The 24857-nt window shown below is 39.5% G+C and overlaps 1 protein-coding gene across 3 annotated transcripts in view; it reads right to left on the bottom strand.

Annotated features, from left to right (window-relative positions):
* LOC122799897 (E3 ubiquitin-protein ligase RNF14-like) overlaps positions 1-24857 on the bottom strand; it is a 1216993-nt gene that overhangs the window by 909629 nt on the left and 282507 nt on the right. The gene's annotated exons all lie outside the window — the stretch shown is intronic.

Genomic DNA, 24857 nt, shown 5'->3' with positions numbered 1-24857 from the left:
TATTAATCAGTGTTTTGTGCATGACCCTGTCAAATGCTGAAGTTAAATCGATATAAATCACATCACAGCACAATTTTTCATTCATAGCTGTTATTATATTGTTATAGAACATCACGTTAAAGGTGGTAATAGATCTATTTTCAACATATGCATGCTGATATATGGTTATAAGTCCCAACCTATCCAGTTCTGACAATAACTTATCCAGTATTACCTTCTCCATTATTTTTCCACAACATGAAAGTAGACTTAGGGGTCTATATGATTCTGGGTTTGTCCTACTCCCCTTTCCCTTAAAGACAGGTTTAATAAGAACATGTCTCCAATCTTGAGGAATCTCCCCATATTTATATGACCTAGTGAATAATAGATGTAATGGCAGTGTAAGTTCTTGCTTAAGTGTTCTCAGGTCATTGTTACTTATTCTGTGTCCTCCCTGCACTTTGTTTGGATCCAGTTTCCACAGTTCTTTTTCAATATAATCTAATTTGATTCCAGTATCTGGGGTTACCTGGATGTCACTAGGACAACTTACCACCCCTTTTGTGGACCAAACTATTTTGCATAAGATTTTGTAAATATATCTATAATCTGTTGTGTCTGAAAATAAATTTTAGAATCTGCACAGTTTATCAATTTGTGTATCTTTACTCCTTCCAGATATTATGTATCTATAAAAAGGTTTCCTATTATGCTCAATATCTTTATGTAAATTTTCTTCAAATTTTTCTTGATCTTGTCTAGCACTATGCTTAATCTGTTTGTCCAGCTTGTTTATTTCAGTTTTCAAAGTTGTAGTTAGACCTCTCTTCCATTTCTTATATTTTTTGTCTCTCGCCTTAATCAGGTATCTTGTTCTTATGGAAATATACCCCCCTGAAGTTACGTGCCTAGAACCTGATGTTAAACATTTTTTAACTTTTTGCACTCAAACAATTTCTCTTTCAAAACTTTCCACATTCTATCTGCAGTTTTTCCACTGAACACCTCACTCCAGTTAGTTTTATATAGCAACTTTTTTGCGTCCCTATAATCTGTAATTAACCTTCTGTGCATTGGCTTAGATTTCAGTTTGGCAGAATTATCTAGCAGCAAATTAACCTTTATGACCCTATGATCACTGCACATCAATGGTGGTAAAACATGACTTGAAGTTACAGTAATTTCTTTAGGAACACAAACAGTATCTAGTATATTCCGTCCCCTGGTAGGTTTTTTACAATCTGAAGCATTTGTTGTTCCTGAATATACTCTGTGAATAATTTCTTTACTAACGTTGTTGAATCAATATTATTCCAGTCTGTTTCTGGTAAATTTAAGTCCCCAGTTAATATTATTCTTCCCTCCTGTGTTTCATGTAAGAAATGTATGAATTCGTGTAGGTCATCAGCACTTGACTTTGGTGGTCTGTACACTCCAACAATTGTTATATTTTCCAGGGTTGTCTTTACTGTCACAGTTACACAGTCTGTAGTATTGGTATTATCATTGAGCATGTTATAATCACAAGTCTCATAGCTATCTTTAATGCCTATCATAACACCTCCACCTGATTTTTTGCTTGGGTTATAAAATTACCTATGCAAACACTTTCAAGCAAAGATCCTAAGCCTTCTAGACTTTGTTACATATTTGGAGCCGTACATATATCCCCCACTGTTTCTTTGTGAATCACTTATCCAGTCTCTCTTCCCAATCCTTACTAACTTCCTCTGATTGATTCTTATAGTTATCATCCAATATATTAGATGCCCTACTAATTATCCCTTTTTTAAAAGCAGCTTCTGTTCCAGACTCTACTAAAAACCCTACCAGTGTTGGTCTTTCACTTAGGATCCCCCTATTTCTTTCTCTTTGCCTATACACAGATATCAATCCTTTATAGGGAAGGCGATTTCTAGCCTGCAGTCCAAATAAGTTCTTCGCCTTTTCCCATTCTATTACGTTTCCCTTTCTAATTAGTTGCTCCCAATAACTTGGTTCCTTTGCCATTTTTTCCAGTAAATTCCAGCCCCCTCTTGCTTACTCTCTATACTCCTAAATGCAGTTATCCCTAGTAGCTGAATCTCCTTTCTCCATCCCCATGTTGGCTTGGTTCTTAGAATATTCTGCTATTTCTTGAATCTAATATTATGTATGGTTGTTGTTATTCTCCTTAAGGGTCTGCATCCAGAATCCCAGTCTCACCTTATTTCTTGAGCTTCCCCTTGTTTTATCATTCCTTTCCACTTTGAATTGTGATATGCATAGGAGCCTTAACTGTGTAACTCTGAAATACCTCTTTAAATCAGGCCATCCCAAACCACCTTGTTCTACTGGAAGGATCAACTTATCCCACTTGACTTTTGCCCTCTTCCCCTCCGAGGTAAAGTCCTTCAACTCTTTATTAATTGCCCAAATTTATTAATTGTCCAAAACTTCTCCTCTGGTTGATAAAAATATGCCTGATCTGTCTATAAAACTAAAGGGACTAAAAACATTTTCACTGCTTGTATCTTGCTATCCATATACATAAGAAAAAGATTCCATTTTCTCAATTTTTGTATTATCTTTTGTTTAATATCTTCCCACGTATACTTAGCTGCCATAACAGAATCCCTTTTAATCCATATTCCTAAGTACTGTATTTTATCATGCCCCCATAAATATGGGTATTGCTAAACCAATTTGTGTGTGAGTACATAGTTTACAGATATTGCCTTTCTTTTGTCTTCCTTAATTTTGTATCCTGAAATGACTTAAAACCGTCTCAGAAAGTTCCACAACACTGAAATTTCCCTTTCTAATTTTATCAGGTGTAAAATAGTATCATCTACAAAAAAGGCATATTTTCTTGACTACCATACCAATTATATCCTTGAATTGAGTCCCTTATTTTCTTTGCCAGTGGTTCTAAATATATTGTAAATAACAAAGGGAAAAAGAGAACAACCATGCCTGGTTCCCCTGCTCAAAGAAAACGTATCACAGAGGAACCCCACACATGCTTGAATTGTTGCCTCCGAGCCCTCATATTTTCTCATAATCAGCCTTATAATTTTATCAGGGAATGCAAATGCTTCCAGTGCCCTACACATAAAATCTCAGCTTACTCTGTTGATTGCTTTTTTTGCATCAAGGCCCACCAACAACAGTGGTATTTTCTTACATTCTGTTTCCCTCTGGATCATCATTCTATTAATGTTATCATATCTTTGCCTTCCCTACACAAAACCACACTGATGCAGATCTATCACTTTTCGCATTAACTTTGTCATTCTTTTAGTCAATATAGACATACACACTTTATAATCATGGCTTAGAATTGAAATAGGCCAATATGAAGCTGGGTCTGATGGGTTTTTACTGCTTTTAGGTATTACAACCACCATCGCTTTCATCCAGGATGTTGGTGCTTCTCCTCCTTTTAAAATACTGTTAAACAAAACCTTCCAGATCTTTAGCACTTTCTTCCCTCCTAACTTCCAAACTTCCACAGGAAAACCATGTATTCCTGGAAATTTTCATGTAGATTTGTTATACATAACCATTCTTACCTCATCTTCTCTTAGCTTAACTTTTAGTAATTGAACCTCATCTTACTTTAACCTTGGCACATTTAAGTCTTCCATAAACATTTCCATCTGCATTTTTTCTTGAGTTCCACATTTCTCTGCTTTGCAGAGTTTTTCATAACATTTCTGAAATATTTCGAATATGTCTGCAGTATCTCTGGTTATTTTCCTTGTCATAAGTTCCCTAAGGTTGGCAACAACCCTTTCTACATCCTTTTGCTTGAGCCGTTGTACTAATTGTTTTTGTGCTCTGGAGTTATCAAAAAAAAAAGTTGCTTAACAGCAATCTTTATAACCTCATGTATATTATCGAGGTACTCCCTTATTTTCTCTTTAGCACTCTATGGTTGCACCTCTCCTTGTTCTGTGAAATTCCCCTATTCAGCAATACCTTAACCTTTGTCAATCCTTCTAAATAATTACTGTTACTTCTTAACCATATCTCTTTTTCTTTTATTTCTATCCTACTTTTATAATCTACTTTAATTTTTACCCCACTCCCTAGCTATATTTTCAGAAGAAATTTCTATCTTCTCGAATAACTCCTGAATAATTTCCACTACCCATGCCTTAAATTCCTCTTTTTTAACAGATAGGTGGGGAAGTGCCAGTGTCTCAGTTGTATTTCATTACCCTGCATTTTTATTTTAGTTATTATTGGTGCATGATTCAAAATAGTTATTGGATGCATACCAAAACTTTCACTTAAATGCACGTGTTCCAGTGAAATATAACTTATGTGCAGCCTAGCCCAGTTTTTGAACATTGGGGAATAATATGTAAATTTTCTCCTACTTCCTACTACTGAATTCCCATCTTCCATACCAAATATTTATATAATTTTTTTTTTAAAAATCTGCCTTCTTTTGTTAAATTTTCCCTTCTAGGCCCCACAGATACATCCTCACTGTTGAAAATCAAATTTCAGTCCCCACCTGTAAGTAATATTCCCTGCTGAAAGCTAATTATTTCTCAAACTTCATTGTAGAAGTGTTAGATGGAATATAAATACATGCAGGGTAATCCTCCTACCTTGCCAATAGTTCCTTAGTACTGCAAATCTACCACTATTATCTTTTTTTCCTCTTCTATCACTATTGGAGTTCCTCTCGCAATTAATATAAGTACTCCTCTTTTTCTTTGTCCCAGGTATTCCACTGAATAACCATCCAGAAATCCTTTTTTTATCAAAATTCCATGCTTACTTCTTTCCAAATGCATCTTATAAATAGAATAGCTATTTGCACTCTGCATTTTACTATAGTTCACTACTCTTTCTTTTTTGTAAGTATCTGTGAATCTGTGAAGCCATTCACATTTAAAGATAATATCGAACATGTCATCTTGATAAGAAGTTATTATTCCCACCTGTTTTTTAAATGTCTAGTTTCAGCTTTTGGGTTACATGCATACACTAATGTTTGGCAGGTTGATCTTTTATAAAGTTGTTGCTTGTCATATCCATTTGCACCTATGTCACATCTTACAGTATAAACAAACAAGAAGCACTGAATGAACAAACCAACAAACCAGGTAAACCAAACGAATATGAGCTGTAAGAATCACAAATTCAAGGCTAACGAAATAAATTTAATAAAGTAAGTACACGCTTTCGGAGAGCTCAATGGCACTCCTTCCTCAGACAAGGAAAAAATCAAAATTCCAAAGTTACAAACACTTATATATACACATTACTTATGTTAATTAATTAAATTAATTAAATATCTTCAAACAAACAAATTAAGCAGAACTATTAACCCTTTAAAGGGGTGTGTTCATGCTAGTGACACCAAAAATCAAACTAAATGCATTCACCTTGAAACGATATATATATATATATATATATATATATATATATATATATATATATATATATACATGTATATATGTATACAATGTGAAGATCTTAAAACTTTAACCACCATAAATAAAATTTAACTAAAAAATAATAAATAAATAAACTTTATATGGTTAAGTTCAAATGTACTTTGTTTTAAAAATGCTTAAAAACAGTCTACCGATGTTATCTTTTTAATGAAAGATTCTTTAAAATACAACTGATAGACACATAATCATTCAGTCCTGGATACATGTGGGCAGCTGTGCGAATTTGCCAAAAAAGTTCGCGGATTTCTAAAAGGTTTTGCCAGGGGCCACCTCTGACATCACCGTCTACCTTGTTTAAGACAGAAAACTTGAAATGATGGTCAGTAAACTGAGCAGTATGCCTAGCAAGGGCATTGTTGTGTTCACCTCTAGCTATAGCATATGTATGCTCATAGATGTGTTGCCTAAGTTTTCTTTCGGTTTTACCGATATATAATGCAGTGCATCTCTGACAGGTAGCCACATAAACAACGTCCCTGGTCTCACAATTGAATCTACCATTTACTTTGTAAACTTGATCTCTCAAACTGATCTTGGCATCTGTGCACACATATTTACATTGCCTACATGACCCACATTTAGTCATGCCTACTTTGTGGCCTCCTAAAGCTTTGAGTTTAGCCTCCAAAAGTGATTTTAAATTTTGTCCTTTCCTAAAAGTAATTTTAGGGGTACTACTGAACTTACTGAATAAGTAGGGATCTTCAATAACCAAGGACCAGTTCTTTTTTAACACATTCAAAATAGGTAAATAATCCAAATTAAAAGTGCACAAAAATCTAGTTGCAAAAGGAACCGCCTGGTTCGTGGCTGAAATAGTGTCCTCAAGACTATCGTTACCGTGTGGGGCGTTTATTACAGTAGATAGTATTGGTTTATAAAAACCTGAACTCCTTTTATTAATGACTTCAGATTTTATGTCAAAGACAAACCCCAAAGGTTACCCTCTGTTGGTAAACATGCCAGTTAAATGCTCACATTCCGCTAGAAAATCTTTGTGGTCAGAAACCATTCTAGCAGCCCTAACCATCTGGCCTTTTACGACCGCTTTTTTCTGATGTCTAGGATGGCTACTAGTGTAATGGAGGAATGCGTTGGAGTAGGTACGTTTCCTATAGATAACACTCTTAAGGCTCTGATTAACCGAGTCCTTAATCAACAAAATGTCTAAGAAAAGAAACTGATACGCCATTCCTGTAAATTGTACGTAAATTCTAAAAAACTAGTCGTGTTAGAAATCCTTTCTATAAAGGAAGGAACCAAGGAAGGGTCAGCCTTCCACAATATAAACATGTCGTCCTGGTACCTAGTGTACCATGCGACACGGTCATTAAATACCGTGTCAGGAAAGAGGAATGTCTTTTCTGCCCCCTCACGGTGAACCCATCGCTACCCCTGATCGCTGCAAGTAAATGTTACCTTCGAACTGGCAGTGCTAATGTGGAAACCTGTGTAGGAGAGATTGAGGGCAGTCCTAGTGAGGCAATGAAATGCTGCTACTGACTGACCAGTGTTGTTGAAGTAACCATGAATGAGCAGTATTCCTCTATACTACACTCTTACTGTCTAGTAAGTTAGTAATCACTGTGACATGCTGAATGTTCCCTGGCTCATTTCAAATACCTTCTTGCTAAGGTCTTCTGGAACATCACCCCTTTAGCCCCTAAAAGAACTAATATTTCACCATCTCTAATGATTATTCTTCTAAAATATTGCCTTATGATTTGGTTTACATTATTTTATATGGTACAACATGATAGTTTTCCAACAGTTTCTGATTGCTGATGCTCCCGCAGCTTGATCTGGCTATCAGTTTGAGAAATAGCACTTTATCTGAAAATTTCCTCCTTGTTTTTAAGATTCTGTGAAAACCCTTGCACTTCACGTGTGAACATTTTCCAACATAACAACACATCATCTCTGTTTGACTGTCCATCCCAGAAAGACTAAAGTTGGGCCTTTAAGTCTCTTATTTTATAAGGATCATTCAGAATTAAAGGATGCTGCAAGAGAGGTATTAAAGCCTAATTTAAGGTGGAGACACAAACAGACTTTTGATCAAATAGAGGTGATGAAGAAGTCCTGATGTCTGTCACACTGGGGAGCATTTCCCTAGAAATCATGCAAACGTCAGTTCTACACGCAACATCTAACACAAAATTTAAAAATGAAAAATCTGTGGAGGATGGGTAAAACACCCTGAAACAGTCTCACAAAACCTTGAGGTGCCTATTATCTCCTGAAGCGTGTGTATTTCTGTGTGCATGTATGTGGGGGATTTTTATCCACCCACAGGTTGCAGACCAAATTAAAATCACAACGTAAAATACATCTGGTTTCATGACTTGAAAGACTATGAAAAGTTCTTAGAAATTCAGTAAATGGAGTAATAGCATCCATGTGCAGGCCATAGAAGTTATTAGAATTGCATTTGTCACACTAACTTTGACATTCCTTCTCTTGACATTTAGAACCAACCATCTCCAGTGAGAATCAGATGTAGAAGCAGTGGTACACAAATCACGGAGATAGCCATGTCTGTCTTTGGTCACATGCTTAAGTTAATTCTCTTCCACCCCCAATCCCATTAGCAAGAGTAGGACAAAGGGGAGGGAGTCATCTGCTCGGGGATGGGGTCAGCACTGTAGAACATATGATGATCATTCTGATCACCTTTGTTGGGTGACTGCCTGGCTAGGTGCAAGTACAGTATTTGTATTTGTTTAAGTAATCACAGCTGCTTAAATTATTTACTTGTAGCCACAGTGTGTGTGTGTGTGTGTGTGTGTGTGTGTGTGTGTGTGTGTGTGTGTGTGTGTGTGTGTGTGTGTGTGTGTGTGTGTGTGTGTGCGTGAAAGCATATGTATGTGTGTATGTGTTTGTGTTAGGAACTATAACAAGGAGCTAGTGAGGCTCTTTGCTACAGTTTCTGGTGATGTTTCAGACATTGAAAGAGCTGCCATGTATCAGAATAATATATTTTTACTCGGGACTTTTTTTTCTGTTTTCTCTTCAACTTCTCAGCTTTATCCCCCTCTAATCTGGAGGAAGTTTTTTTTTGTTCCTCTTTTCTGGTTGGGGATCCCATTGGAGGGAATTGTCCAGGGTGCCAATTGACTTAGATACAGCTTTGTCATCCCTTCCATCCCTTCAGAATGTGGTGTAGATTCTTCCTCTTGAATTTACTTTTTTGAAGGAAAATTGCTTTTGCCCCCATTTGTATACAAAGCAAGGACTGTATTGACCTTTAAACACCCATAATATTCCAAGTGACAAAATTTATTTCACTGCAGGTTCTTATTAATGGTCAGAACCACTTAGTATTCCCAACCCGAATGTACTGAATCCCATGTTACAGCGTCTTCCAGAAGAACCCACCGTGGGATTGAAAAATCTAGTAGCAAAATCAGGTGAAAATATAGGAACTCTGTATCACAAAGATTCTAGTGAGGTGTACTGCTCACTAAACAGTAATGTACCAGAAATATGATGTAGACTAGCTTTGCTCTGTGCTGGCCAGAGTTCCAAGGAGGAACACTCAGTATAAACAAATTAGACAACACGAGACTAACACCCTTTTCAAATCTACTATCCCTCCTAGATCAGATCGTCATATGGACGGACCTCCAGCCAGGGCCAGTGTTAGTATTTTGGGGGCCCCCAGCAAGTGTCAAGTTGGGGGCCCCTACGTGTTTTCAGTGTAAGTATTACCCTGTCATTGCTACCCCTCCTAAGCAACCTTTTAGTTCATGCTGCAAATTTTTAACAGTAGTACACACAGAATGACCTGTAGCTTCAATGCTCTTACATTACAACAGGTCTGTGTACCACACTATGTTGGCCCATCTCACAAAGGGGCATTCACAGTTGCTGACATTAGGCTGCAACAATGATACATTACAATAACTTTATGTACAGGGTTGGACTTAGGTGAAATTGCCCCCTAGACACTGCCCTCTGTTTTAGCTACACACACACACACACACACACACACACACACACACACACACACACACACCCTTCAGTGCTCCCCTCTATTTTCCCCCCATCTTGGGGTCCCCACACCATGCACATTACTTTTGTTCTTCCTTTGCTCACATTTTGCCTTCCTCTTCAGCTTTTTCAAGAAGCCACGGCCTTCTATGTGCTCTAATGTGCATTTTAAATTTTATTTTTTAATTTTTAGACAACCTTTTAATTCAGTGATTGTTTGAACAGAAATTACATTATGGTTCAGCTTTAGTTTTCCTTGGATGCTTTCGACACATCTTTCATGTCCAAGACAGGGGAGTAATAACAATTTAAGAAATAACTCAATTAGGTAGGTGCCTCCGGAAGCTATAGGGGTTATAGATTCTCTGGGATGTGTTTTAGAACATTTTCCCATCCTTTTAATCCAACAGTGGTCCAAACAAAAATCATGAGTAAGAAAAGACTTTCAGTCTTTTTTTGTTTTGTTTTTTTCATTCAAGAAAAACCCAAGTTGTGACCAAGGCTTAATGTTCAAAGATTACAAAATAGTAGCTCATAATAAACAAGCAAGGCAGTTGCAGTGAGAATACACAGGTCCTATCTAGGAATACAGTCTGCCTCCCTCAGCCCCCCCCCCCAAAAAAAAAGACAGTAAATGCCTATGTATCCCTCTGGTGTTAGGTTGGGAGAGAAGCAGAGATTCAGGTTGCCACAGGCATGTATTGTAAGTGTCTGCTGACATACATAGCATGCCTCCTCACCCCAACCCCCAAAGGTAGCCACCTGCATACGCACCTGATGTGTGATTGTGAGGAAAATGAAAAAAATACAATGATTACAGTAATGCGTTCCACTGTATTGCTCCTAGATAGTACACTGCCCTTACACAAGATATATACTAACCTTTTTGTACACCTCTGAGGTCTGTGAGAAAAGTAAAAGAAAAAATGACTACACTGTCCCCAGCCCAAACAAAACTTATAATGACCTCCTGTGCACATCTCTAAGGTTTGACTGTGATGAAAATTGAAGTAGTAATAACCACACAATCCCCAGCACCCCCATAACCTACATTAACTTTCTGTTAACACATGTCAGCAGGGATGGTTTTAGAATGGGTGTTGTTAAGATAACAGGCCATTATCAACTTTATCCTAAAAGGATCTTATCACAGCTTTGTTCAGGTTAAAGTGTGTAATCAGAAAATTAATACATTTTTTCTCCTCATTTTACCCCAACCAGCAACAAGTTTTGTGGGGGCCCCACAGAGTCAAGGATGATTAAGGGAGCCCCCCTTTATCCATTTATACAGTCTGGGGAGTGGGGCCACCAGGCTCCTAGAAGACTTAATTTATTTTTTTATTTATTTTTTATTTAACATTTGTTGACCGTGAAAGTCCGACTAGGTTCCACAGATCCTGTTTTCAGCGGAGGCCCGGGGAGAAATGCTCCAGAAGCATGTTTTTAGAATGTGGGAGGAAACCGGAGTACCCGGAGGAAACCCACGCGAACACAGGGAGAACATGCAAACTCCACACAGAAGGCACCCCAGCCGAGAATTGAACCGGAGAACCTCTTGCTGTGAGGCGACAGCATTAACCGCTGCACCACTGCGCCACCTTAATTGTCTGAATGTTCTGTAATATATTTTATGCCTTAGTTTTGAAATATAATTACTTATTAGCTGCATTTTTTTACTGATACGCAGGAATAATTTATGTGTCCTGGCATTATTGAGTGTGTGCACAGATAAAAATCAGTGATATTTTACACACACACACACACACACACACACACACACACACACACACACACACACACACACACACACACACACACACACACAAGCATTAGGCATATCAGTAGTGGCTTTGTACTTGTTTCAGCAAGTAGCAATACATTGTGCAACACTGGTACTGCCACACCAGATCAGTGACTGCTGTTTAGCAGTCATCAAACAGCAGCAGGGATAAGTCACTTTTATTTACCTCATTGAGGAGTAATGCATACCTGTAACTTTGCCTTATTTCAGAGACCTGTCCTGATTTTGCCTCATAATTTTGCTCTTTTCATAAAAAGTTTAATTTGCTGGTAAGCCATTTAGCATTTCAGATAGTCAATAAATTCAGACATCAGAGTTTTACACTTCTTATTGTCCAAAAATGCATGTTGATGCAAAAGGTGTTATTCTATTAACTTTTTAAGTGAATTAGAGTAATACTTAAAATATGTTCCTGATTTTCAGCCTTTATTCTGCAATTATTTTTGGCATTCCAAAGAATTGTTTAGCAATGAACTTGAATTTTACAGTATCTGGTTTTCTGCCAGTATTTATAAAACTCCCTGAAAGAGAAAACTTAAAGATTGGAAGCTTCAGCATTTCTTAAAATCCAAGGTGCGCACTAAGATCAGTCACTCTTGGCTGCTTGCTGATCTGTCTAGCGCTTACTTTTCTCATGTTTATCAGCTTTATCCAGAAAGGATCATATCACAGTCCTGTTGAGGTAAAAGTGCATGATCAGGAAATCAGTATAATTTTCTCCTCATTTTTCCACAACCAGCAGCAGCTTTTGTGGGGCCCCTAAACAGTCGAGTATGATTAAGGGGTCCCTGCAGCCATGTGTATTGCAAGTACCTAAAGCAGGCTATGTTGTTAATTTTAGTGGAGACAGTGTCTACCAGTAGGATTTAACTAAGCTAGGTGCACAATATCAGTAGCAAAATATTTAATGGAATTGTGAAGCCTGTTACTTGATAAAACACTGTTACTGTAGCCTGAATATCTTTGAATTTTAAAGAAGATATAAATAATAGTTATTATTACCCGCCTGATTTAGTAAGTATATAGGATTGCTGTACTAGCTTTTGTTGGTTTGACATATGTGATATAAAATATATCACTTTAAGATAAATTGCTGTGGTTGGGGGCCCCCCAGGAACAGAGGGCCCCCAGCAACTGCAGGGTTCGCTGGTGCTTAAAGCTGACTATGCCTCCAGCTAATCCCAAGTAGCCATGTCATATGTGAAAAATAGCCCTGTAGAGGGCACACAACAATGCACCTTCACTTTAATTCCCAGAAAATAGTGAGGCTGTTACTTACAATTAACTTAAATCATGCTTTTAACATGGATGCATATAACCAAGCACATCAGCATAGGTCTGGCTACACTCCTGCCTATGTGGGACTGCAGCCATATAAAAATGGTTGTACGGCAGCAAGCAAATAATCTCATTAACAGCCAAAAAACTCTTCATCACATGAGGGTCTACACCACCAATTATGCATAGCAATGAGCATAAAACTATACCCACATTCATGGATTTCCAACATAAATCTATAAATAGTTATATCTATACTAGCAGTGTTATACTGGCACCCAGCAGGGACAGTGAGATAAGTCCATTCCAGCAACCTTAAAAGGAACAGCATTAACACCACCATTACAGATTGTGTTTATTTCTGCAGCAATTCCTCCCTGAAGGGATTATTGCATAAAGAAAACATACATTTCATTTAATTGTGTCATTATAGTGCCCATTTTTAGATGGTTTAGACCTAAAATTTGTAGGTGATTACTGGGCTAACGACCCAAGGGGGTCTTTTTAAGACTATTTATGCTTCCCGAAGTTGTCAGTCAGACCTTGTAACTTGTATCCATAAGGTAAAAATTTCAAACATTATGCCATCTGCCCAAGGTGGGTGAAATATTAAGTCGTCTGAAGCAGAAGTTCGATTTAGAGATGCCACCTACAAGACTTCTATTTCTGACATTTCTCTGATGAAATTTCTGAAACAGAAAATCCCATACATTTGCCACCAGGCTTTGATCTCTCTGACGTGGAATCTGGTTGTTTAAGTCTATTGGGATGTGCAGGGAATAGACCTTGTCTTACTAAAGGATAGTTTGCAGGATGTTTCTTTGTCTTATCTTGAAGCAACAGTGACTTTCCTTTTTTTGGAACTGGGAAGTTGGTGGGTGACACAGATGGTGGACAAGACCAGCTGACATAATGGTTAAGGTCTTTGCTTTCATTGCACAAGGTTCAAGGTTTGATACTGACCTCTGGCCAATGCCTGTTTGGAATTTGCATGTTCTGCTTGTGTCTCTGTGAAGTTCCTCCCACGTCCAAAAAATATGCTGTGTGCTCACACCTCAAAAACACAGCTAAGAATGGAGCTGTGACTAGCAGTAGAGACTAGATGTTACCCTACAGGGGGGAGAGTTGTATAGACCAACTACTCTACTTCTGTAACCACACCTACAGTGGTGTGCAGTATCCTCAAGATAGGAGAAATTGGACCACAGACTGTGCACTGTGGAAGGCTTAGCCACTCAACAGTATAAAAATATGGCTCTATGTGATCCGATCGTGTTGACTAATGTTGCCAAAATGGGCATGGGTATTTGCCGGTAATAAGTAGGGCGAGGACCTGGCCTACAATGGCCTATGCCAGGGACCAGGGAACCATGCTAATGATGGGAGAAGTTTATGTGCCCCCTATTGGCCAATGTGTGCCTGTCATAAAGCCCAACAGTCTTGAGTTAATAAGCTACTTGCTGGCCAGTGACTAGCTGCCCAGCCTGGGTTACCTGATGACATGATGGTATGGAGGAGTCTGGATAGCCTGTGTATTCAGGAGACAAGGTGAAATAGCAGTGCAACAAAACCACTTTATTAGGATGTATAGTCTGCTACTCAGGAGGAGGACAGACTAGAAATGGTGTGGGAATTGTGGTGAGGGAAGAGCTTCAGAAGGTACTAAGTCGTGTCATCAGAATCAATGACAGACTCATGGCAAATCAGACTCCTGTTTAATGATAGGCCAGTACTTATAATCTCAGCCTATGCCCCACAGCAAGGTTGTGATATTGAGAAAAAGAGTCCTTTCAGACAGCAATTGCAGGACCTACTAGATAAAGCAGGACAACATGAATTGGTGTTGATAATGAGTGAGCTGAATGCACCTATCGAGACAGACAGAACAGGATATTAAGACTCCCTAGGTCCACATGTGTGGGGCAACAGGAATAAAAAAGGAAAGGCCATTCTATATTTCTGATATAATATAACTGTGAGCTTTACTGGAGCTTCCTGGTACCTCAGGGCTTATGCCTTCAAGGGAATTAATTAAATACTCCATGCACAGTCTTTTATATTAAATGCACTTCCTAATTAACACTTTAAATACCCTTAATTACATCAATTATTTAAGGCTAGGCATAAACGTGCAGACAAAATTTCCAACACAACTTCTCCAAACTAATAACATACTAAGACATTTAATACTATTTTAACAATGCTGTATTATGTCATAATATATTAATATTTAATTCTTGATTCATACCCATAGGACATAAAGTTCCATAATTAATGATAAATCTTGTTTCCACCTGTAAGAGCTTTTTCACATATTCACTTCCTATACTACCAGAAGACTTGGCTAAAACGGAAAAGAAAAAACTAGCATCTGATCCACAGTGTGCTGACCAGATTGTCTTCACAGGTGTAAGCCTGTTGAAGGTACTGTTAACAATGACATTGATTTAAAAGTTATAAATTTGTTGGATTTGAGGGTTGATGAAAATGTTATGTCATTATTATGCAAGGGACCTAAATCTGTTCCCGCATGTTTTCCCAGTTTGGCTGACCTACATTTAGAGGTGAGTTGTTTTTGTAGAAAGCTTCAATTGAAAGTTTTCTTTAACAACCAGTTGGTTAATGAGAATGTTCCTGTTTTGATGGCAGACAATGTTGAAGAGGACAATGAGTCATTACTTGATTTATCTATTTATGAAAATGAACTGTTTGATATTTTTTGGGGTGAATCAGAGGATGATGGGGACTATGTGAATGGTGAGGTGGGGTTCATCACTGGGTATGGGAAATTGGAGGTTCCTCATGTACCCTAGTCTAGCAATTTTATGCCGCCAAAAATTTCTCCTACCATTGCATCATTTGAAAAGGTTTTGTGCAAGCAGTTGGAAGTGGAATATTTCAAGCATGTCAGCAATAAGAAAATATATAATTAAACAAAAATGAATGGTTAACTTTGCAAAAGTTACGTGAGTTACATAAGGATTATGTCTTTTCTTTGGCTGACAAAGGAGGTAATTGGGTTATTTTATCTAGGGACAAATATGATAAAATGGCAGAGGATTTATTAAATTATGAGAATGTGTATAAAAAACTGAATCGTAATCCTAATCCTGTATTAGAGTTCAATGGTTTATTGTTGGAGTTACTTGAAAGAGGAGAAAAATTTGGCTTTTTCTCTACATCAGATGTTAGAAAATTATATATCAAAGAACCCAAAGATAGAAAATTTTTTATCATACCTAAGATCCATAAAAGCCTTCATAATCCGCCCAGGAGACCTATTGTGTCGGGAGTGGGGGCTTTTTTGCAAAATGTAGGTATATACTCAGATGCATTTTTGAAAGGTTTTTTGCATAGAGTTGGTGCACATATAGATTCATAGATTCATAGATTAGTACTAAGCTAATTGCCCTTGTGAGCCATTTTAAGCTTAGCCAATTATCCCTTGTGAAACTCGAACCCTGCACCTTGTTTTTGTAAGGCAAACACCTTAACCATTAGGCCACCCTCCCAACCCTACCTATATAAAAATGGTAAGGAATTTTCTGATTTTAGTAGGTGGTATGAGATGGGAGGATGATTTTTATTGGATGTTAAAGCGTTATGTACTAGCATCAAAAATGTTTGGGGGATGGAGGCAATAGCCAAAATGATGGGAGAAGGCCCTAGAACCAGTTTTATTCTCCAATTACTTGAATTTTCACTGACACATAATGTTTTTTTATTTTTTTACAAAAAGAAGAAACTGTGATGGGGGCGTCTTATGTCCCGTCGTATGCAATACTGTTTATGAATTATTTTGAAAATAATTTTGTATACAATAAAAAGTTTTTTGTACATAAAGTGGTAATATACAAAAGGTTTATTGATGACCTTATATTTGTGTGCAGGGGTGATATAAATTAATTTCAGGGATTTGTGGATGAGTTACATAATAACTATTTTGGTTTGGAATTTATCTGCAAAGTGTATTAGTTCTGGTTTAAGCACTTGGGCTTCAGGCCAGTTATTTTACATTAAGAAGGTTCGTGGTCTGCACTCTTGTGGGAGGAGAGGCTGGACTCTGCCCTTCTGAGCTGGGAATTTCTGGTTAAAGGCTTATAGTGCCTGCATATTTGAACTGTTTCTTACTGAAATTGGTATACCTTGTTTGCTGTAGCATACACTAGATCCAGGCCTGCTGAATCTAGCTTTGTTTGTATGCTTGTTGTTTGTTTGCTTGTTATTTCCCTGAAATGCTAATTCCACCTAAAACGCGGCTTTTCAGCGCTTCTGTGGATCCCTAGTGATATCTGCATTGCTTACTGTACTTATTTCCTTGTTTCACTTGAAAGAAAGTTACTGTTTGTTGTTTTTGCATTTAAGTTACCTGTAACACACTACATTTAAGTTACCTGGCACTTGCTCACTAAAGCAATTATATAAGTCAGCACTAAAAAATTAAAAACACTACACCCTCACAAACTCCCCTTGAGTACCTTGTTCCCCATTGGCCTTTTTTTTCAATTATAAAGGAATTCCCAATACTATTCTAGCATGTCCAAAGGTCAGTTGTAAATCTCCTCTCTGGTTCAGCTGGTGAATCTGGGAATCCTGAGGCAATGTTACAACTGCCTCATGTACACAGACAACCCTCTCCTCCTCCCAACAAATTCCAACACATGTGAGGGATGCAACCATATAGCCAAACTGGAGGCTAACCTCTCTCGACTCAGTACTGGTGTAACCAGTCAGGAGGAGAAGGAAACCACTCTCACTACAATTCCAGTCTCTCATAGACCTACCACGACAGCAAACCAAACACAGAAACACACAAAAACATACTTGGAGGCTCTAAATAAAAATCTGACTAAGCAGCAGAGACCTCCATAGCAGACACCCAAGAAACCGCTACCCCAAAACAAAACACGTGCAGCACATAGCTCACAAAGCCAGTGTGCTGAACAGTCACAGCCCTTAAGGCTAAACAACACACGTGATACACTTGTAATAGGTGACTCTATCGTCAGGCACACTGACGTCCTGCTCACCAGACTGAACAAGGAGAAGGTCACGGTGAGCTGCCTGTCGGGCGCTAGGATCTGCCACATAATACAATCACTCAGGACACTCCAAGGCAAGTACAAATATGACTCAGTCATTGTCCATGCTGGTGTGAATGACCTGTGATGTACCTCCCTGGACTACATGAAAAGAGACATAGAGGAGCTCTATGAGCATGTAGCCCAGGCCGGTATGACCCTGACCTTGAGTAGCATCTTACCCTCACCAAGAATGATGCCACAATATGAAGACAAGATGATCAATTTCAACAATTGGCTTAAGTATTGGTGTCATTCAAAGGGGATCCAATGCCTGTCAGCCTGGAATGACATGCTCGACAAGCCACGATGCTTCGCTAGGGATGGCTTGCACCTGTCACCCTTGGGCTTTTGGATATTGGCAAAGGCTCTTGCTACCCCCATAGTGCCTTTTTTAGGCAAGGCTCAAAAGACAAACCCACCTCCACAGTTATCACAAGGGATAAGAAACTAAGAGTAATGCTACTCAATGCCAGAAGTCTAAACCTCAAGATGCACGCACTCGAAACTCTCCTTAGCATGGAGAACATCGATATCTGTGCAGTAACAGAAACCTGGTTCAAGGCTCCTGAGAGCACCCCAGCACTACCAGGTTATACCTCATACCATGCTTTTCGGCCCCAAAACTTGGACCGAATCACAAAAGGAGGGGGAGTATCAATATTCGTCAAAGATACCCACACCTCCAGGTTGGTGGCACAGCACGAAGCATCAGAGACAATCCATGTGCAACTAACAGTGGGTAAAACTGCCTTCCAGTTTATAGCCTGCTACAGACCACCCTCCCAAACCCAGGAACCCCACTCTGCCTTCCTGAGAACACTGGAAAATATGATGGTCTCTCCAAACACCATTATATTAGGTGACTTCAACTACCCAAACATAGACTGGGAGCATTACTCTAGCTCCAACATCGTAGCCCAAAGGTTCCTAGAATTTATAAACTCAAATGCTATGGAACAACTTGTTACCACTCCCACAAGAGGGGAAAACATACTGGACCTGATCATCACCAACATGGGGACTCTATGCTCCAGACCAGAAGTGTATCCCTCACTGGTAAGATCAGACCATAAACTAATTTCACTGGATATTCACATCCCTACCCCACCCCCTGCCCAGAAAACCACAGTGAAAAACTTCTCTAAAGCAAATTTCATACTCCTCAAAACCGAGGTGGAATCCTTCAAAGCCCCCGGGCCTGTGGAAAATATGGCCCAGACCGCAGAATCCTTTATAAACACATTCTATGAACACCTTCTGGAATGCATGGATCATGCAATCCCAAATAAAACCAAGACCCAATCCTCCAAAGGCAGACGTCCTGTCTGGTGGACCCTAGTCATAAACAAACTATACAATAGAAGAAGGAAGCTACTACATGACAGAGCAAAATCCCAAAAAGGGAAGGCATCTCTGATCAGTATTAGCAAAAAACTACGGGCACTCATAAAATCATCTAAGGCCAGCTTCAAGAGAAAAATTGCACAGGACACTAAGAATAATCACAAGGCTTTCTTTAGTTATGTTAGGAACCTGGGTGGGAATTCCCAGATATGCTCAGAATTAGTCCAAAATGACAAAAAATACACCGAACCCACAGACATTGCCAACATCCTAGCTGACAGGTTCAGCGCAAACTTCTCCCCCCCCACCAAAGGGCAAATATCTATCCCAGCAGAGTGCTGCCCCCCTGACATCTCAGATGCTCAGGTAAGAGCCGCCCTCTCCAAAGCAAAAAACACAGCATCAATGGGACCAGGCGGTGTCCCGGGCTGCGTCCTACATGAACTCCAAGAAGAGCTAAACCCAAACATAAAACTACTGTTCAATCTCAGCCTTACTACAGGATATGTACCCAAAGAGTGACGTACAGCAACAGTGGTCCCTCTCCACAAAGGTGGTGCCTCAACGGATCCTGGAAACTATCGCCCCATAAGCCTGACTAGCTTGGTCTGCAAACCTATGGAAAGGATCATCATGGACCTCATAAATAAAGATATTGGGGACCTACAGACACTGGATCCTACCCAGTTCGGCTTTGTTAAGGGCAGATCCTGCCTCTTAAACCTGGTTGATTTCTTTGAAACAGTCACCAACGCCATTGACGAGGGGAAGGTGGTCCACACAGCCTACCTGGACCTCGCAAAAGCCTTCGATACAATACCCCACTCGGGCATTATAGATAAGCTCACCAGCTTAAATATAAAACCCTATGTCACTAGATGGGTTGCAAACTGGCTCAAGGACAGAACCCACATGGTTAGAATTGCTGGAGCCATGTCAGACTCCAAACTAGTTACAAGTGGCGTCCCACAAGACTCAGTCCTGGGACCTCTCTTGTTCGGTATATATTTCTCTTAGGTACAGGCCAACAAGGAAGGACTGTGGCTGACCAAGTTCGCAGATGACTGCAAACTGGGTGCCATAATCGACTCTCCAGCTGACACAAGCATCCTCCAAAAGGGCCTCATAGAAACAGACAACTGGTGCCAGAGCCATGGCCTCAAGCTAAACGCCAAAAAGTGTATAGTCATCCCCTTTGGCAAAAACAAAGTGCCCACAAATTACCACATAGGTGGTAATCCATTAAGTACAGAAGAAGTAATTGGGGACCTGGGGACCCAAGTTGATAGCAATCTCTCATTTGACAACCACGTGGCCAAAGTGGTTAGAAAAACATTTTATATAGCCCACCTAATCATGAAGGGATTCACATCTAGATCAGGGGAGGTCATCATGCCTCTTTACTCATCCCTCATCAGGCCCATAATTGAGTACAATGCCCCTTTTGGCATGTACCTTACCAGACACCTGCAGCAACTGGAAAGACCCCAAAAGTACCTCACCAAGAGGATCAAAGGGCTCAAGCAGATGTCATATGCTGCCCGGTTAAAGAAACTCCAGCCCTACTCAGTGGCATACCGCCTGCTCAGAGGCGATCTGTGCCTGACGTATAAAGCCATGTCCAACCCGGATTTAATGGACATGCTGCACCTCAGAAAATCCAAATCCTATCGAGCTACACGCTCGAGAGGCTTGAACCTCAGCACTGAAATAAATAAGACATGTTGGAGGGACAGATTCATAACCCAGAGGCTCCCTTCACTCTGGAATAAAATCCCAGTCCAGGTTAGGCAGAGTCTCTCATTGACTCTCTTCAAGAGGAATCTTGATGAGTGGATGGGAGATCGTAGGTTTACCCCGGGTATCACTTCTGTGTCACTGTTAGACAGAGGCACAGTATACTAACCTCGAAAAAGGGCATATCAAAATTAATTTAAAATGGGTGGCGAAAGCCAAACACACTCTGGCTAGGCTTATAAATGCCCTAGGGCAGATAGCCTAGTATGAACCTATGAACCTATGAACCTAAGTACACAAAACAATGATGCATTTTTGGATTTGGAGTTTTATGTAGGGGAAGATTAGATGGTAAAGTTTAGACCATTCACTAAAGATACTGCTGTCAACAATTTTTTGTTGGCAAGCAGTATGCATCCACCACACCTTTTGAATTCACCGCCTTTTGGTGAGTTCAAACATATTTTTGACAATACATTTGATGTGAACAATCTAAATGAAGAATTTATGAAGGTTAAGCGCAGGCTGAGTTGGAGGGGATATAGTGAGAATATTTTACGTAGGGCAGAAAGGAAGGCTAAGGGGGAATTGGAGGTTTCTGGCAGACAACCAGGGATTTTTTTGTAGTGATAAATCTTCCTGGTCTAGTAATTTTGAGGACAGTTTTGGAAGGATATTTTTTGTGGACAGATATTCTCCCTTCTCTGTTATTTTAAGGGGGTTGGTCAATAGATTTTGGCCTATGGTGTGTTATGATGAAGGTTTGAAGGACATATTTCCTAAAAGGGCTACTTTCTCATACAGTTGATTTTTAAACTTGAAGGAATTGCTAAATTTAGGTAAAGTTAAAACTGAGGGACACCAGGTTGGTTGTTTTCCTTGTAGCTGATGTAGTGTATGTTGCAGGGTGAAAAATTTGAGTGGGAATAGGATTAATAAAAAGAAATACACAGCTTTGGGTCTTTTCAGTTGCAAATCGTGTGGGGTGGTATACATTATTGGTTGTGGGTGCACCCAAACCACGTGGTATGTTGGGCAAACCAAATGAGAAGTTAAAAAATGCATCCTAGAACATTTGGGGGATATAAGGAATCATAAACAGGAAAGTCCAGTGACCCAACATTTCTGGTCAGCACACGGTGGATCAGATGCTATTTTTTTTCTTTTCAGTTTTATCCAAGCCTTCTGGTAATATAGGAAGTGAATATGTGAAAAAGCTCTTACAGGTGGAAACAAAATTTATCATTAATTATGGAACTTTATGTCCTATGGGTATAAATTAAGAATGCAATATTAATATATTATGACATAACACGGCATTGTTAAAATAATATTAAATGTGTTAGTATATTATTAGTTAGGAGAATTGTTGGAAATTTTGTTTACAAGTTTATGCCTAGCCTTAAATAATTGATGTAATTAAGGGTATTTAAAGTGTTAATTGGGAAATGCATTTGATATAAAAGACTGTGCATGGAGTGTTTAATTAATTCCCTTGAAGGCATAAGCCGAGGTACCAGAAAGCTCCAGTAAAGTTCACAGTTGTATTATATCAGTCTGTGGTTTCATGTTTTTTGTCATTTATTTCTTTAGTATATTCATTCTAGAGTTATGTCTGGCAAATTACTTGATGGTAGCAAACACATGGTTCAAGACAGTCACAAGATCACATACAAAAGTGGCCAACATGCAATTCAGGTAGCCTTCCTCCTAGTAATGAAAGGGCATTTGGGTAGCGTCAGTGATTACAAAGTCATCCCTAGTGAAACAGTTGTCCCACAGCTTAAACAACTGATTCCCACAATCAGCTGCAAGTGATGATCAGAGAGGGCTGTAAGATCAACAGAGATCAAGCTGAAGACCTGGAAGTTAACTGGAGAGAAAGTAAAATAGTTCAGGAAATTACTCAGGACTGTAGCACCCCAAGAAGAGGAGCAGATAGGTGGAGTTGAAGAATGACCATGCCTCAAAACAGCATATGTGAGGACTATAGAGCAGGTATGTGGCCAAGCCATGTATGTAACTAAGGTACATAAGGAAAGCTGGTGGTGGAATGCAGAAGTCTAGAAAGTGATCAAAAGAAAGGAGTGCAAGAAAAAGTGGGAGACATAAAAGACAGGCTAGGAAGGAATACTGGTTGGCTAATAAAGAGGCTAAGAGGAGTTGCAGTAGCACTGAACAAGGCATCAGAGGCACTCTACCAACTTCTAGAACCTGACTCAGTAGATGGCACAAAGAAACTATATCAGGTTGCAAGGCAAAGACAGAAAGATAAAGCAGATAGTTAGACACCCTTCATAAGAGATGCCAACAACTGACACATTGTACTTGTAGCAGCCTCTGAATGAAGAATACCCCACAGAATATGTACTGCCCCAGACACAGTCTATAATGGGAGAAGAGGAGGAGCTGACCTAGAAGAAGTAAGACCAGCACTAAGAAAATGATATCAGGGACTGCAACAGGATCAGATGAGGTCACAGCAGATATGATCAAGATATCATGTGAGATAGGGGAGAAATGGTTCCTGAAGATACTCATAACAGTATGGAGAGAAAGATGTATCTCAAATGACTTCAGAATAGACGGACTAGTGCCTGTGTTCAAGAACAAAGGGGACATTCACAGCTGTTGGCAGGATACAGGAATCAAACTCCTGTCATACTGCATGAAAGTTCTGGAGAGGGTGATTGATGAACAAAAACGCAGAGTAGTAGAAAGTAAGATGGGAGATAAAAATTTGGATTAGATCAGGATGCAGCACAACGGACCCAATGTTTGCAGTGAGACAGATACCTGAGAAGAAATGAGGAAGGATTCCAACTGGGCATTCACAGACTTGTAGAAAGCATATGACAGGAACCCAAGTAAGCTAATTTGAGCAGTCCTGCGGTGGTTTGAAGTCCCAGAAACATTGGTAGAATTAGTGCAAGCTATGTTCAAGGATGCAATGACTCAAGTACGAACAGTGTTCAGTCTCACAGAGGGGTTCCGATTGGGAGTGGGTGTGCATTAGAGTTCAGCTCTGAGCCCACTGCTGTTCATACTGGTGATGGACTACATTAGCAAACAGGTCAGAGAGGGCAGATGAACAAGATTTGTTCTATGCAGATGATGTGGCATTACAGACAGGCTCTGAGCAAGAACTTCAGCAAAGAGTAGGGGACTGGAATGCAAAACTGAAGTCTAGGATGAAACTGAGTACAGATAAGAAAGTTGTAATGGCAGCAATGGAGGAAATCAGAAGAAGCTGAAAATTGAGATAGAAGGGAAAACAGTGGAAGAGGTTAATAGCTTAAAGTATCTGGGGGGTGGTTGAGGAGAAGGGAAGTCTGAATGAGGAGGGTAAAACTAGAATTAGAGGGGCTGCAGCCAACTAGCATAGAGTGTCAGTTGTAGAGTATATGACAGAAGAATGGCAAAGAATCTGAAAAGTAAGGTGAACAAAACACTGGTGTGACCAGTACTACTGCATGGTACAGAAACCTGGGCAGTAAAGGCAGAGCAGTTGAGGAAACTAGAGGTGATGTAGACGAAGTGTCTGAAATGGGTGGTAGGATGCACACTGTGGGACAAAGAAATGAGGACATAAGAGCAGAGGCCAGAGTAGCTCCAATTGCAGCTAAGATCAAAGAGAACAGATTACACTGATTCTGGGACATGTGCAGGAAATCAGAAGACAACCTGATGAAGAAGATTTGGGGCAGACAGGACGAAGGCAAGAGGAAATGAGGGCAACCAGTAAAGAGGTGGATGGGTTGTGTGAGAGAAGACTTACGACAGTCAGGCATGAGTGTCAAAGAAGGTAGGAGAGTGGCATTAAATAGGGAGAGATGCCGACAAGTGACACTACACACCGACCCCATATAGAAAAAATGAGAAAAAGGGGGTTGATGTTGATGATGATGACAGATAGTGGTCAGTCAAATCTCTTAACTTCCTGTATTGATGCTGCTCCAGCATGCAAGGCTCATCACATGATCATCTATAAGTCCCAGTCTATCAACAAACGATTCACATTATTAGAGTCAGTTATTAAAAATAACCAAGTCACTTTCATTAGTGTTAGTGTTGCAGGAAAGTGCAAGCAGCATCCCGAACTCCAGTTATTGCCTCCATTACAAAAATGGTGTTAATAGTCTATGTCTACATCTGCCAAACAGGGCAGCACTGTAATCA

Source organism: Protopterus annectens, chromosome 4.part0 (genome assembly GCF_019279795.1).
Source record: "Protopterus annectens isolate FY-2018-M chromosome 4.part0, PAN1.0, whole genome shotgun sequence".
Lineage (NCBI taxonomy): Eukaryota > Metazoa > Chordata > Ceratodontiformes > Protopteridae > Protopterus > Protopterus annectens.
This window is presented reverse-complemented; position numbering and strand designations above follow the sequence as displayed.